Genomic DNA, 17,048 nt, shown 5'->3' with positions numbered 1-17,048 from the left:
TTATAATTAATATATCAAGGATGGTTTCTATACATACTTAAAAACAGATAATTGTTTCTTTATGTCCTTTCCTCCCTGCCTTTGTCACTGACTAAGGGTTTTGAAATACCTGACCACAATGTAAATAGATCAGATCAGCAATTTAATATCACTCATATACATGGATAAATAGCCTTTAATGCAATTACTGGCACCTATTATAATACAAAATGTGAGAAGATGATCAAGCCCTTTGACAAGATGCACCTTAAAGTCATACTGTCTCTTATCACATATAGTCAGATTGTGCATCGTAAAGATATATATATATATATGAGATATATATTTATATATATATATCATTCTGATCCCTCCATAATGATCAGAATATGTATATTGTTGCTGTAACAAATTACCACAAATTTCATGGCTTAAAACAACACAAATTTACTATTTTAAAATTCTGTAGTTCAGAGATCCAACACAGGTCTTACTGGGTTAAAAATCAAATGCCAGAAGAGCTTTTTTCTTCTCTTGAAGCTCTATGAAAAAATTTCTTTCCTTGCCTTTCCTAGCTTATGGAGGCTACTTGCATTCCTTGATGTTTAGTCTTCTTCCCCTGTCTCCAAAGACAACACGGTGGGTTGAGTATGTTTTACATGGTGCCAGGATAGGATTGTTGTACTCACACATCACTTCATCTCTGACTCCTCCCTCTACTTGTAAGAACTCTTGTAATTACATTTGGCACATCCACACAATTTAGGAGATTATCCCTCTTAAAATCTAGTTGGCTAGTGTATTAGTCATGGTTCTCTAGAGAAACATAGCAAACAGGATGTGTGTATATGTAGAGAGAGAGATTTAGTTTAAGGAATTGGTACATGCAATACGGGGGCTGGCACACCTGGAATCTGTATGATAGGCCAACAGACTGGAGACTCATGGAAGACTCGATGTTGCAGTTCCAGTCTGAAAGCAATCTGGAGGCAGAATCCATCTGCCTCAGGGGAGCTCAGTCTTTTTCTCTTAAGGACTTCAACTGATTGGATGAAGTCCATCAGCATTATGGAAAGTAATCAGCTATCATCAAAGTCCACAGATTTAAATTTAAATTAAAATTTTAATTTTAATTTAAGCACATCTAAAATAATACCTTCACAGAACATCTAGACTGGGTTTTAACCAAATATTTGAATACCATGGCCTAGTCAAGTTGAATATAAAATTAACCATTAAGAGTAAGAACCTTAATTTTTCTCTGACATGAAATCTAACATATCTATGTTTTCTGGTTTTAGGAGACAGACATCTATTGATCATTATTCTGCACACCGCAGACAATATATGCATGTGTATGAATACACATAGGTGCACACCTGTGTGTTTTTGTACCTATCATTTGCCCTCAATTCCTTGTGCAATGCCTTATACACAGAAGCTTATGGAATAAAATCTATCATCTTAAGAAATCTTTGATCTAGGCCAATAAATTTAACCTCTCTAAAAATGAGTAGCCTCATCAGTAACATGGGCTCAATAATCATTGAGATTGTTATATGAAATAAGTAAGATAATACATGCATATTTGACTCTTAAACAGAGAGTTTAAACTGCATCCACTTTGTATGTGGATTTTTTCAATAAATATACTGGAAATTTTTTTGGAGATTTGTGACACTTTGAAAAAAACTTACAGACAAATCACAGCCTAGAAATATGAGTGTGTATACATATATATTTAAATTAAATATATATTTAATATATATTTAAAAACACTTAAGAAAAACATAGATATGTCATGAATACATAAAATGTAAATACTAGTCTGTTTGATCATTCACTACCACAAAATACACACAAATTTGTTATAAAAGTTAAAAATTTATCAGAACTTACACACACAAACACAAACTGTACCATGGCACCATTTGCAGTTGACAAAAATGTAAACACATGTAAAGATGCAGTATTAAACCATAACTGCATAAAATAAACTATGGTACACAGTACTATTGTAATCATTTTGTAGCCACCTCCTTTTGCTATTGCAGTGAGCTCAAGTGTTGAGAGCATTCACTTAAAATACTGCGTGATGCTAATCATCTCCATATGAGCAGTTGGCTTTCCAGTAAATTACCTATCAGAGTAAAAAGTGATCTCTTGAGTTCTTACATGTTTTTTATCACATTTAATGTGATACTGTAAACCTTGTATAAAACTATATGAAGTGCTTCTACTGATGCTAGAAGTGTTCCCAAGAGAAAAATCATGGCATTATAAGAAAAAGTTGACTTGCTTGATATGTACCATAGATTGAAGTCTGTAGCTATATTTGCCTGCCATTGCAAGATAAATGAATCCACTGAGAGAACCAATATAGAAGAAGAAAAGAAAATTTGTGAAGCCGTTGCTGTAGTCATATCAACAGACATGAAAACCTTACACTTTGGGATAAATATCTTTTAATCTCACATTGAAAATGCCACTTTTATGTGGGTTCAGGATTGCTATAAGAAAGGGATACCTATAAACTATAATATGATTCAAGAAAAAGTGAAGTCATTATATGACAATTTAAAGAAAAGGAAGAAAAAGGGTATAAAACTGGAAAATTTAATGCCAGCAAAGGATGGTTTAATAATTTTTGAGAAATGTTTGGCTGGAAAAAATGTCAAGATAACAGGAGAAGCAGCTTCTGCTGACCAAGATATGGCAGACAAATTCCCAGGCAGCATTAAGAAAATCATCGAAGAGAAAGGATATCTCCCTGAAGAGATTTCTAAAGCAGACAAAAGTACCCTATTCTAAACAAAATATAATAAATAAAATTTATTTATGAGGAAGAGAATGAGTACCAAGATTTAAGGCAAGAAGGGACAGGTTAACTTTATTGTTTTGTGAAATGGAGTGGATTTATGATCAGGATTGACTTTATCAAAAAAGATGTTAATCCCAGAGCCTTGAAAGGTAAAGATAAACACTGAATAACCATCTTTTGTTCATACAACAAAAAGGCAGGGACAATGAGAACGCTTTTTCTAGAATGGTTCCATCAATGCTTTATCTCTGAAGTCTGGAAGTACCTTGCCACTAAGAGACTGTCTTTTAATGTTCTTTTTGATATTGGACAATGCCTCTGGCTACCCAAAACCCTATAAGTTCAACACTGAAGGAGTCAACATGGTATACTTGCCCCTCAACACAAGGTCTCTATTCAACCTCCAGATCAGGGAAGTTGTAAGAATGTTAAGGATCATTATACATGTTACTCCATGAAAAGGACTGAACAAGAACTCTAAGAGAAAGAACATCATGAAAGTCTAGAAGGATTCCACCATTAATGATGCCATCATTTTTATAGAAAAAGCTATAAAGGCCATCAAGCCCAAACCAATAAATTTGTACTGGAGTAAATCGTGCCCAGACATTGTATACAGCTTCACAAAATTTACAAGAGAACCGATAAAGGAAATCATGAGATTGTGGATATGGCAAAAAATGTGGGGGTGAAGGGTTTCAAGATATGGATTTTGGAGAAATTTAAGAGCTAACAGACACCCCATCAGAGAAATTAGCATATAATGACTTGCTGGAGATAAGTGTTTCCAAACCAGTGCTGGAAGATAAAATAGAAGATATAAAAGAAGCCATTCCAGAAAACAAACTGACATTAGACCATCTGGCAGAAGGGTTCTGACTATTTGAGACTGCTTTGGGATTGTTTAATGACATGAAGCCTTCTATGATATAGGCACTGAAACTAAAGCAAATGGTGGAAGGATCATTACTGTATAAAAATATTTTTAGAGAAATGGAAAAACAAAAATATCAAATAAGTTATTATGTATTTCTATAAAGTTGGACACAATGTGGGTGCCTCTCTTGCCTCCCTTTCGACCTCTCCCACCTCTTCCAACTCTGCCACCTCTAAGCAAGATCAATCCCAGATCCTCCTCAGGCTGCTCCCTGTGAAGAAAATGAGGGTGAGCAACTTTATCATGATCCACTTCCACCTAATGAATAATAAATATATTTTCTCTTCCTTATGATTTTCTTAATACCATCTTCTTTTCTCTAGCTTACTTTATTATAATATAGTATATAATGCATGTAATATATAAAATGTTATAATTGACTTCTTATAACATCAGTAAGGCTTCTGGTCAACAGTAGGTTACTAGTAGTTAAGTTTTGACAGAGTCAAAAGATAAATGTAGATTTTCAACTCGATGGAAGGTCTCTAGCCCTAACCCATGCATTGTTCAAGGGTCAACTACATTAATCTTACAATTTTTAGAATTTTTGCACAGAGTAGATATTAATGCCTTTCCATATTTAGTAGAAATATTTTCCTGAGTAAGTTTTTACACATAAATATTTTCTAAATTATACTTTTCTATGTAATTTAAAACTTTAATTCACTAACAAATACTAGGTTATTTCTTTGTGATTTTGTGTACTTCATTGAAAATTGGGAGGTCATTACCCACATTAAAATCTACTAAATATTCATCTATATTTTTCTATTTATGTGTGTGCAAATGTTTTCATTTTTATGTATTACCTTTGAAGGATAGGATCTGTGTCTATTCTGCAGTTCTCTTGGCATGACTCCCAGAGATGCCTGGGAAGCTGACCGGTAGCAGTGACAATGCAACATCTTCATTAAGTCATACTTTCTTTTCTTCATGAGAAAGCAGATAGACTTCATTTGCCAAATCCCTGAAGTTAGATGGCAGTGTATGATTGAGCTCAGGCTGGAGGCATGGGGAGTGGAGGATGAAGAATAATGGATGGCACTTTTAGGTTGCCCCTAACAAAACTTTTGGCATAGTCCTCTATGCTTTCTTCCTCTAGGCCTTTGACAGTTGGCCAGATTGTAAGGCTCTAGGGAGCGGAGTGGTAGAGCCCCTAGATAGAAGCAGTCTGTATTCCTGAATGCTTGCACAGAACAGAGAGCATTGGCTGTCATTGTACTATGATGTGAGTGAGACTGAAGGAAACTAAACACAAACAAAACCCAACTCTTTTCCATTCTCACCAAGCAGGCTGTTATAGTAGTTAGCCTATGTTAATTAATAAATGAACCTTGCTTTATTTCCACTGCTCTACTCTAAATCCAAGAAAGTAATTAAATTAGGCTCCCTTAGCCTGGGAAGTCTAAAGGTGAAAAATGAAGTTTGAGTTCTTGATGGAATGTAATGTTTGCTTCATTAAGTAAATAATAGTATATATAACTTTTATGAAAATACTGCCACACAGAAAGGGGTTACTATGTTTCAGTCCTTTGGAAGTTTTTATACATGATAGATATTAACAATTTGCCACATTTAATGGAATTATCTTTTTAACAAATGCTGTGTTCACACTGAATATTATCTTAACTAAACATTGATGTGATGGTTCCGAGCATATAGGGAGAATAACCTTTGTGGCTTTATTTCTGTGAAGCTGCACTTGAATTAGGAGGACAAAAGAACTGAGGTAACCCTGATTCACTCAGGTGTTGTTCACCTCCCCAAGGCGAAGATTTTTGAAGCTGAAAGCTTGCAATGCTGTACATCCTAGAAAATTCTGTTCGGTATTCAGCTATTTATTCATGATCCTTTGATTCACTAACTTCCTTCTCTCTATCATTTAGGTAAATCTTGTCTGATTTATTCAAGTGTGTGTAGGGCATCCCTGACAGTGTCTGTACGTCATCTTCCCACAATCTGAACATACTATTCGCCTATATCGAGACAAGTTGCACACTGACTTAATGTAGGGAGATTTGATTCTGGTGCTTGGCACAGATTAATGACTTAAACTGATACAAGTGCACTCAATTTTGCTAAACAATTTGTTGAAAATTAAATTTATTTCCACAGAAATTTGACAATTGCATTAGATTAAGGGTATTCTCAGTTGAGTATGCTTGAGGGTTATTTCTTTCCAGTTTCTAGCCTATTCTTTATATTTAAAACTATAAAGAGATACTCATGTTTTCTGATCACATACATTCTACTTCACACTCTGTCATTTCCAATCATCAGGGAAACTGCTGTTAACATTTGTGAGTTTTCTTTCCATGTGTTATAGAAAGATACAGAGGAAGACTAGATAGGCTGTATGGACATGTGTAATGTTACTTTCTTATATCCCAGTGATGATAGATTAGATAGTTAAAGAGAGAACGTTAGAAACACTTTTTTTACTTTTTACACAAATAGAATTATGCTACGGAAATTATTCTGAATCCTGATATAGTTAACAATTTATTATTTATTTAATATGTCTCAATTTATCAACATTAAAAAATTTTACTTTTGTAAATGGTTTGAAAACACTGGCATAGTCATGTGCCATATAGATGCAATGATTTTTCTGTCAATGGATATTTGAATAGCTAAGGTGTTTTTTTTTAATTATGAAGCAACCTGATACATATTATTGGCACACAAAATCTTTATAGTTGTGATTTTTCCCTATTTGCATTGTTGAACTATCTCTAACATCTTGAATGCAATAATTAAACTACTTTTATTACTTCTATCTTATGGAAAAATCATTTTAACTTATATAATAACAGTAGGCAGTTTCGATTTGCACAAATTGAAATTTGTGTCCCTATGAGCACAAATTACTTTTGCCATGGCTTAGTTAAATGACACCAGTAGCCCCAACACATGGTACAAATTTCAGTTACCATGGTATATCGACTATAATTGCATATAATGTACACTTGGCTGCTAACTCTTCAGTTCACAGATCACTACATAAATAACAGATGTATGTCATGACTAATGACCAATCACAACACTTCAATCAAGGTCAGTCAGTAATTGGTCCCTGTTAATCTGTTATCCTGCTCTCACACAGACAGCAAAGTGTTTAATGTTACTTTCTTGTATCCTGGTGATAAACCCACATGCGATTTTACAAAAACAAATAATCAAAAGAGAATTAGCAAACAAAGATGAAATGCAACAAGCAAAAATGATAACAGTGAAAGTAAAATTTAAATTGAATGTACATGGAATTATAGAAGAAACAGTTGACCGTGTGAATGTTGATACTGTTGCTATTCTAGAGATGCTACATACGCAGCCAAGGAAACTTAGTTAAGACCTTATTATCAACTTAAGTGAAAAAAGTGATTGTGATCCAAAGAGGTGACGACATCCAGGGGAATGGACAGAGGCAAAACTTTCCTATTGGCAGAACTCAGAAATATTTCTTAATATTGAAATTGCAAAGGGCAAAATGGTGGAAGCTTATCCAAATTGAGAAAGGAGTTATATTTTGCCTAAGCAAGGGAATTTGTTAACTCTGTATCATAAATCATATTGTGAGAAATGAAGATTAAACTTTATTTTAAACATAGGGAAAATAACACTATCATTTTAAATTGCTAATATTGAAAATTAAAGCATAATATCAAAAAATAGATTAGTTTTATTAATTTTTGTTTTCACTTCTGTTTATGTATGTATATATATATATATATATATATATATGATCAGCAGTTAGAAAGTTTTTCATGTTTTAAAAAAAAGTAATAAGGATTACAGAACAATTATCATTTTTCCATTTTTTATTTTAATAGATTTATGGGGTAAAGTACAGTTTTGTTACATGGATATATTGTATAGATGTGAGGTCTGGGCATTTAGCACACCCATCACCCCAACAGAGTATATTATACCCAATAGGTAATTTTTCATCTCTCACCCCCTGACCTTCCCACCTTTGGAGTATTCAATGTCTATTATTCCATTCTGTATGACAATTTATACTTATAGTTTAGTCCCCACTTTTAAGTGAGAACATGTGGTGTTTAATTCTCCATCCTGAGTTACTTCACTTAGGGCAATGATCTTCAGTTTCATCCAAGTTTCTGCAAAGGACATTATTTTGTTCTTTTTTATGAGGAGTATTCCACATTCCCCACATTTTCTTTACCTAATCATCAGTTGGTGGACATGTAGGTTTATATCATATCTTTGCTATTGTGAACTGTGCTGTGATAAACATTGAGCGCAGGTATCATTTGATATAATGACTTCTTTTCCTTTGGGAAGATACCTAGGAGAGGGATTCCTGGATCAACTGGTAGATTTATTTTTAGTTCTTTGAGAAATCTCAACACTGTATTCCATACAGATTGTACTAATTTACATTCCCACCAACTGTACAACTGTATATGACTTTTCATCACATCTGCATCATCATTTATTGTTTTTTAACTTTTTAAAAATGGCCATTCTGAATGAGGTAAGGTATTATGTCCTTGTGGTTTTAATTTGCATTTGTCTGACAATTAGTGGTGTTGAGCATTTTTAAAATATGTTTGTGGGCCATTTGTATATTTTTTGTTGTTTGTTTTTTAAGACAGAGCCTCACTCTGTTGCCCAGGCTAGACTGCAGTGGTACAGTGGCATCAGCCTAGCTCATGGCAACCTCAAACTCCTGGGCTTAAGCGATCCTTCTGCCTTAACCTCCCAAGTAGCTGGGACTACAGGCATGTGCCATCACGCCCAGCTAATTTTTTCTATATATTTTTAGTTGTCCTGCTAATTTTTTTCTATTTTTTTAGTAGAGACTGGATCTCACTCTTGCTCAGGATGGTCTAGAACTCCTGAGCTCAAACAATCCACCTACCTTGGCCTCCCAGGGTGCTAGGATTACAGATATGAGCCACCACGCCCAGTCTGTATATCTTCTTTTGAAAAATATCTGTTCACATTACATTTGCATATTTTTAATATTTTTTTATTTTTTTCTTGATGATTTGAGTTCCTTGTAGATTCTGGATATTAGTATTTTGTTGGACGTAGGCAGGGAATTTGTCTCCCATTCTTTAGTTTGTCTGTTTACTCTGTTGATTATTTCTTTTGTTGTGAATCTTTTTAGTTAAATTAAGTCCCACTTGTTTGTTTTTGTTGCATTTGCTTTGGGGTCTTAGTCATAAATGCCTTACCTAAGGCAATATTCAGAGTTTTTTCCTGGTTTTCTTCTGGAACTCTTATGGTTTCAGGTCTCATATCTATGTTTTTAATTCATCTTGAGTTAATTTTTGCATGTGGAAAGAGACAGGCATCCAGCTTCATGGTTCTGTGTGTGGCTATCCAATTTTCCCAGCACCACTCATTGAATAGGGTGTCATTTCCCTGGTGTATGTTCTTTTCTGTTTTGTTAAACAACATTCGGTTGTATGTATATTGCCTTTATTTCTGGGTTCTTTTATCAGAAGCTATTGATGTCTGTGTCTACTTTTGTACTATAACTATGCTGTTTTGTTTATTATGGCCATGTAATGTAATTTGAAGTCAGATAATGTGATGCCCGCAATTTTTCTCTTTTTGTTTAGGTTTAATTTGGCTATTCACACTATTATTTGATTCCATATGACTTTTAAGATTTTTTTTTCTAATTCTGTGTTAAATGATATTGATATTTTTATGAGAATTGAATTGAATCTGTAGATTGCTCTGAGCAGCAGGGCCATTTAAATAGCATTGATTCTTCCAATCGATGAGCATTGATGTTTTCTCATTTTTTGTGTCATCTAAAATTTCTTTCTTCAGTGTTTTGTAGCTATCCTTGTAGAGATCTTTCACCTCATTTGTTATATGTATTCCTAGGTATTTAATTTTTATAGCTATTATAAATGGGATTTACTTCTTTATTTGGTTCTCAAATTGAGTATTTTGGGTGTACAGAAATGTTACTGATTTTTTGTACATTGATTTTGCATACTGAAATGTTCCTGCATTCATTTTTCAAATCTAGGAGTCTACTGGAGGAGTCTTTTGAGTTACCAACATATAAGGTCATATCATTGGCAAATATACTTTGAATTTCTCTTTTCCAATTTGGATGTTTTTTTATTTCTTTCTCTTGCCTGATTGTTTTCGCTAGGGCTTCCAATCCTAGGTAGAATCAGGGTGTTGAAAGCAAGCATCCATGATTTGTTACAGTTCTCAAGGAGAATGATTTCAATTTTTCCCCATTCAGTATGATGTTGGCTGTGAGTTTGGCTGTGGGTTTTTGTATCTGAATTTTATTCTTTTGAGGTATCTCCTTTTATTCCTACATTATTGAGGGTTTAATCATGAAAGGATACATTTTATCAAATGCTTTTTGTGCTTCTGAGATTATATTTTTTTGTTTTAAATTTTATTCATGTGGTGAATCACATTTATTGATTTACATATGTTGAACCATCCTTGCATAGCTGAGATAAAACTCACACGAGCATAGTGAATTATCCTTTTGATATGCTCTTGGACTCAGTTTGCTAGTATTTTGTTTAGAATGTTTTCTATATTCATTAGGGATATTGGTCCATAGTTTTCTTTTTTTGTTGCATCCCTTCCTGCCTTTAGTGTCAAAGTGATATCAGTTTCATGGAATGAGTTTGGGAAGGATTCCCTCCTTCTTGATCTTTTGAAATAGTTTCGATAGGATTAGAACCAGTTCTTATTTGTATGTCTAGTAGAATTTGGCTGTAAATCTGTCTGGTCTTGGACATTTTGTTGTTGTTGTTAGGAGATTTGTTATTACTAATTCACTCTCATTACTCATTATTAGTCTGTTCAGGATTTCTATTTCTTCCTGATTCAAACTCAGGAGGTTGTATGTTTATAGGTATTTATCCATTTCCTCTAGATTTTCTAGTTTATGGGCACAGAGCATATGAGTGGGCTCATATGCTCTTTTGTATTGCTGTGGATCAGTTGTAACGTCTTTTTCATTTCTGATTGAGCTCATTTGAATCCTCTGTCTTCTTGGTTAATCTAGCTAAGGGGTATATCAATTGTGTTTATCTTTTCTAAGAACTTTTTGTTCTGTTGACGCTTTACCTTATTTCTTTTGATTCAATTTTGTTTAGTTATCCTCTGATATTTGCTATTTCTTTTCTTCTGCTAACCTTGGGTTTTGTTTGTTTTTTTTTTCTACTTCCTCAAGGTGTGATGCTAGGTTGTTAATTTATGTCTGTCTGTCTATTCTGTCTTTTCAATGTTGGCATTTAGTGGTATAAATGTCCCTCTTAGCACTGATTTTTCTGTATTTTGGAGGCTAAAATGTGTCAGTATTATCATTTTTTTTGAAAAAAAAATAAATTTCTATCTTGATTTTTTTTTTTTTTTTTGAGACAGAGTCTTGCTCTATTGCCCTGGCTAGAGTACAGTGGCATCATCAGAGCTCACTGCAACCTCAAACTCCTGGGCTCAGAGAATCCTCCTACCTTACCATTTTGAGTAGCAGGGAATATGAGCACACACCACCACTCCCAGCTAAGGTCTCACTAGTGCTCGGGCTGGTCTCAAACTCCTGACCTCAACTTATCCTTCTGCTTCAGCCTCCCAGAGTGCTAGGATGATAGGTGTGAGCCACTGGGCCCAGCCTCTATCTTGATTTCATTCTTAACCCAAAGATCATTCGGGAGCAGGATGTTTAATTTGCATATGTTTGCATAGTTTTGAAAGATCCTCTTGGAATTAATTTCTAGCTTTATTTCATTGTGATCTACATTGACATTTGGTATGATTTTGATTTTTAAAAATTTACATAGACTTATTTTGTCCCCAAACATATGGTCTATCTTGGAAAATGCTCTATGTGCTGGTGAGAAATATTATATTCTTCAATTATTGAGTAGAATGTGCTGTAAATATATTAGGTCCCTCTGTTCCAAAGTACAGTTTAAGTCCAGTGTTTCTTTGCTGATTTTCTGCCTTAATGATCTCTCTAGTGCAGTCAGTAATGTGTTGAAATCCTGCACTATTATTATATTGTCATGTATCTTTTTTCTTATATCTAGTGATATTTGTTTTATGAGAGTAAATACTCCAGCATTATACGCATACATAGTTATGATCATTTTTATCTTCTTATTAAATTGATCCCTTTATTATTTCATAATGTCCTTCTTTTTCTTTTTTTAACTGTTTCTGATTTAAAATCAGTTTAATCAGATATAGTTTTAGCTACTGCTGCTTGCTTTGATTTCCATTTGTATGGAAAAATTTTCCACTCCTTTATCTTGAGTTTAAAAAATCTGTAACAGTTAAGTGAGTCTCTCGAAGGCACCTAATATTTGGATTTTTTTTCCCATTCTGCCAATGTAAACCTTTTAAGTCAGGCATTTAGCCAGTTTATGTTCAAAGTTAATATTGATACAGGAGGTTCTGTTCCTGTCATGATACTTGTCACTTAATTGCTTTGTATTCTCAAATGTGCAATAGTTTTTTTATAGGGCCTGTGAGTTTTATGGTTTCATGTGTTTTTATGCTGGTATCTACCTTTCGTTTTTATGTTTGGAACTCCCACGAGCATTTCTTGTGGGGCTGTTCTAGTGTTCCCAAATTCCCTCAGCATTTGTTTATCTGAAGGAGACTTTATTTCTCTTTCATTTATGAATTTTAGTCTAGCAGGTTACAAATCTATGGCTGACAAGTCTTTCCTTTGAGAATATTGAAAATAGGACCACAGTTTCTTCTGTCTTGTAAGGTTTCTCCTGAAAATTTTGTTGTTAGTCTCATGGGCTTTCCTATATAGGTATTTAGACATTTTTGTCTTGCTACTTCAAAACTTTTTTCCTTCATGTTAACTTCAGATAGTCTGATGACTATATGTCTTGGTGTAGACCTTCTTGCAATGTATCTCCCTGGTGTTTATTATACCTCTTCTATCTGGAGGTCCGAGTCTCTTGCAAGACTGGGATGTTTTCCTCAATTATTATCTCAATAAGGGTTTTTCACACTTCTTACTTTTCTTCTTCTCCCTCAGGAATACCTGCTACTCATAGGTTTGCATGTTTTTCATAATCCTATATTTCTTGTAGACTTTGTTCATTTTATGTAATTCTTTTTTTCTTTATTTTTGTCTGACTGGATTTAATTCAAAGACCTGTCTTCAAGTTCTGAAATTCTTTCTTTGGCTTGGTCTATTCTATTCTTTAAGCTTTCAACTGCATTTTTTAATTCCACTAATGTGTCTTTCACTTCAGAAGTTCTGGGATTTTTTGTTTGTGTTTTTAATATATCTTTAGTATTTTTAGTATTTTGTATCTTTAGTATTTTTTTTCATTCTTTAGTATTTTTTTCAGTATCATTTTTCATTTTTTTCATTTATGCCCTTAAGTATTATTGTTGTTGTTGTTATTCTGTGTGTGTTGATTTTCAACTTTCTTTTGAATCTCATTCAGCTTCTTTAGAATCCATATTTTTGTTTATCTGTCATTTCAGAATTTTCATTTTTGTTTGGATCTATTGCTAGAAAGCTAATGTGATCCTTTGCGGATGTCAAAATACTCCTTTTTTAAATACTTCCAGAGTCTTTAATGTGGGTTCCTTCTCATCTGGAGAAATTGTCACTTATTTTTAATTTGCTTTCATTAGGATGGAACTTTTTATTTATTTATTTATTTATTTATTTATTTATTTATTTATTTCCTCTTGAGGGTGTTCCTGTAATATTTGCCATGTTTGTTTGTTTAGCTTTGCCTTTGAGTAATTTCAGGGGTCTCTAAGGCCCTGTATGTTTTCCTTGGTTAAAAGTAGTCTATATGCAGGGGCTTTCTCAGAAGGATGGCTGCAGTAGATATATACTGAGTTTAACCACCAGTCCAGTAGGTCACACTTATATGTAAGTGTGAGGAGGAGCTGCAGGAGGAGCCGATGAGTGTGTGCTTGGTCTCAAGATTGCTCAGGCAGTGGGGTGGTCTGTAAATTGTCTGATGTCCTGTGTGCTGTGCTTAGCCCTAGGCAGGAGACAATGGTGGGTGAAAATGGTCTATCAAGCTCACCCTCCTATACCCCTGTGACTAGAGGAAGTACCAATCCTGAGGAGGGTGTCAGGGAAGCTTGTGTTGAATTGCACCAAGGTCTCTGCTGACAGGCAAGGAGCGTGATGAGGAGGGTAGGAAGGAAGAAACTGAACCCCTCTATGGCCTAGACAGGTATAGATGGGATCTGTCTCCCTATCAAACCACTGTCCTACTGGTAATGACTTTTAGTTTAGATAGATACTGTCATTTACCTCCAGGCCAAAATGTAGCTGAGGGACATGGAAAATGCCTGTTCTACAGCTCTCTGCTCAAATGGCCTCAGAGTGCAGTTTCTGTCAGCCCAAAGCAGACAACTTTGAGGCTGGATTATACTCCACTGCAGGAAGCTGTAGCTCATTAAAGGGAGAAGTGTGGGCCCTGCTCACTGTGCAAGCCCAAGCACATGGGCATGCTGCCAATGGTGATACAACCACTCCCAAATGCCCTTGAATGACCACCTCCCAGTGTACCCACACCAGCCTGCTGCAGGAACAGCCAGGACTGCATCAGCTGCAGTAGGTAGGGAGAAGAATTAGAAGTCCCAGAATGGAGAAGGGCATGCACTCTCCTCTCCTTTGTCCCAAGGGTCTTGCAGAGTGTTCTACTTTCCTGTCACCTAGAAGTAGCCCACCCTGGCCCCCTGTGGCTGCTGCAGTCTTAGTGGGTACTGGGGAATGTTTGTGGGGGATCCAGAAATGCAGAAACCCAAGGGCTGAAATTTCCTGGGTAATTTCAGCTGCAAAACCACTATTTCTCCAAGTAGGGAGGGGGAAAGTGGACCATACCCTTTTTGTAAATCCAGGCACAGTAAGTACACAGTTAGTGGGGAAGCAGCCCCCTACCAAAAGCAGGGTATTGTCCAGTCTCCAATGCACTTATGCCTATCCTCTGTTTTCCCATGTATTTATAGGATCATTTTGCACTACAATTTGTACAGTCCAGGTGTTACTTTTCTATATTACATAATTTTACAGATGTTTAAATTTTGTTTATGCTGTTTCTTTCTGAAACACAGTTAACATTCCCAAGATAACATTATCTATTAATGAGTAACCAATGTACACAGCATATTCTAGAATTTTGCATAAGGCAATGCTGTGTTTTACAAAATAGTAAGCTTATAAAAATTGAGTTGATACCAAGATATTGACATATCTTTTTGCATCTCAGTTAGATAAATCCTGATAATTGAATTAATGCTCTTCTAATAACTTTCTCATCTTACTTAGAGTCTTATAAATAAAATATCTGTATAAAATTAAGAACTTTTTGGCACTGGCAGTAATGTTTGAGATAACCTGTTTCAAAAATATGCAATTAGACAAAATATGATTACTTTGTTAATTATGATGTTATTTTATATAATTGGAATAAAAGTAATAAAATTATTTTAGTCTAAAAATAGAGACAAAGAGCAAACACAAACATAGAAGTTTCACTTGTAAATGCAAATAGCATGAATTTATAAAACTTTACACCCAACTGAGCAATACATTGGCTAAAATTTTAAATTGCATAATTATTTGAATTCAATAATCGAATTAAATATAGATTCAAAATCTTATTTTTAGTAAATCACCTAATTTCTCCAGTCTGATTTTAACCAACTAAATCACATAGTACAGATTAAATATCCCTTATCTTAAATGCTTGGGACCAGAAGTATTTTGAAATTTAGATTTTTGGAGATTTGGGAATACTTATATTATACTTACCAGCTGAGCATCTGAAATCTAAAACTCTAAAATATGAAATGCTCCAGTAAGCATTTTCTTTAAGCATCATGTTGGCACTGAAAATGTTTTGGATTTGGGAGAAATTCAGATTTTAGATTTTCAGATTTGGAATGCTCAACCTGTAAATCCTAAGTGCATTCAAATTATTAATGCATATGCATATTTACACATTACCACTTATACTTAGGACTACATGGAAATCCATATGAATATATTGAATATATGCCTTATTTACTTATGTTTCATATGCCCATGTAGGCAGTGAGTATAAACTGACAATCTCTACCAGATATACATTCCCCCAAATCCTGATACAACAAATACGTTATTAATAGGAAACCATTTGGTATAATAATCATCAATACTTTTATTATTTTATTATCCTTTATCTTCTCAGCTTTGAGAAATTTTTCAAAACAGGATTGTACTTGTAATCCTTGTAACTATAAAATGTATTTTCTTTAAACTCCTTTAATCTGTGCAAGGTAATATTTTCTACTTCTTGTCATTCTAAAACATCAAGTTTTGATTTTAAAGATATAAATATACCAAAGACATTAATATTCCCTCATGTATTAATATTGTGATCCAATATAATATATGTGTGTATATTATAAAATATGAGTGAGGCTATTTATACATACATATGTATATCACTGTATCACAAGAAACAATATTTCATTTGCTGATTTTGTATTTATATTACAATTGGTTGACAGGAGTTGTAACAACTAGAATTAACCAATGTGCAGAGATCTTCTGATTATATCAGGTGGTCACCTGTTTCGCCTACCTTATAGAAATTTAGGGATTTATAAAGCTTTGCAAGATCAAGAAACTCATTTTGTATTACTACATTAGTCATTAGTCATGGTATAATATTAGCAACAATATATTATTTTTGGAGCAGGTTTCACTAGCATCCTTTCTTCTTTTGTTTTGAAAAATTCCAAAATTTGTTAACTCGAAATTTTGTAAGCTTTCTAGGGCATGAGCATTTAGTTATATAATGTAGTGGTTTCATTTTAAATTATAATTTCAAATTACTATCTAAAATATGAAGGCAAAATAATTAAATACACAGTGTTTTATCAAATGATTTCTAAGCTAATAGCCATATAAGTCATAAATTATTTTGGCAATACTTCTAGGATGTGTGATTTTTGCTTTTAACAGAAATATATAGCAGCAAAGTAAAACAAATATTTGACTACATTTTAGTAGACCTTGTAAGGCTATCAAATTTCCATTGACATATGACTTATAGTGTTAATATTTTTAACCTTGCAAAAGATTTTAAAAATAGATATAATTTTAATTGAACAAACTACACCAATTATCTGCTTGTCAACAGTTGATAAATCATTTATTTTTCTGGTCCAATGTGATACTCAGTGAGCAATAAAAATGTCTGGTACTAGAATCAAAGTGTATTGCTATAATCATTCAATGACAATATGGAATAATTTTCAATTTCTCTAAGGACAGCTTTTTTTTAATTGACTTGACAGAAA

This window comes from Microcebus murinus, chromosome 23 (genome assembly GCF_040939455.1).
Source record: "Microcebus murinus isolate Inina chromosome 23, M.murinus_Inina_mat1.0, whole genome shotgun sequence".
NCBI lineage: Eukaryota > Metazoa > Chordata > Mammalia > Primates > Cheirogaleidae > Microcebus > Microcebus murinus.
This window is presented reverse-complemented; position numbering follows the sequence as displayed.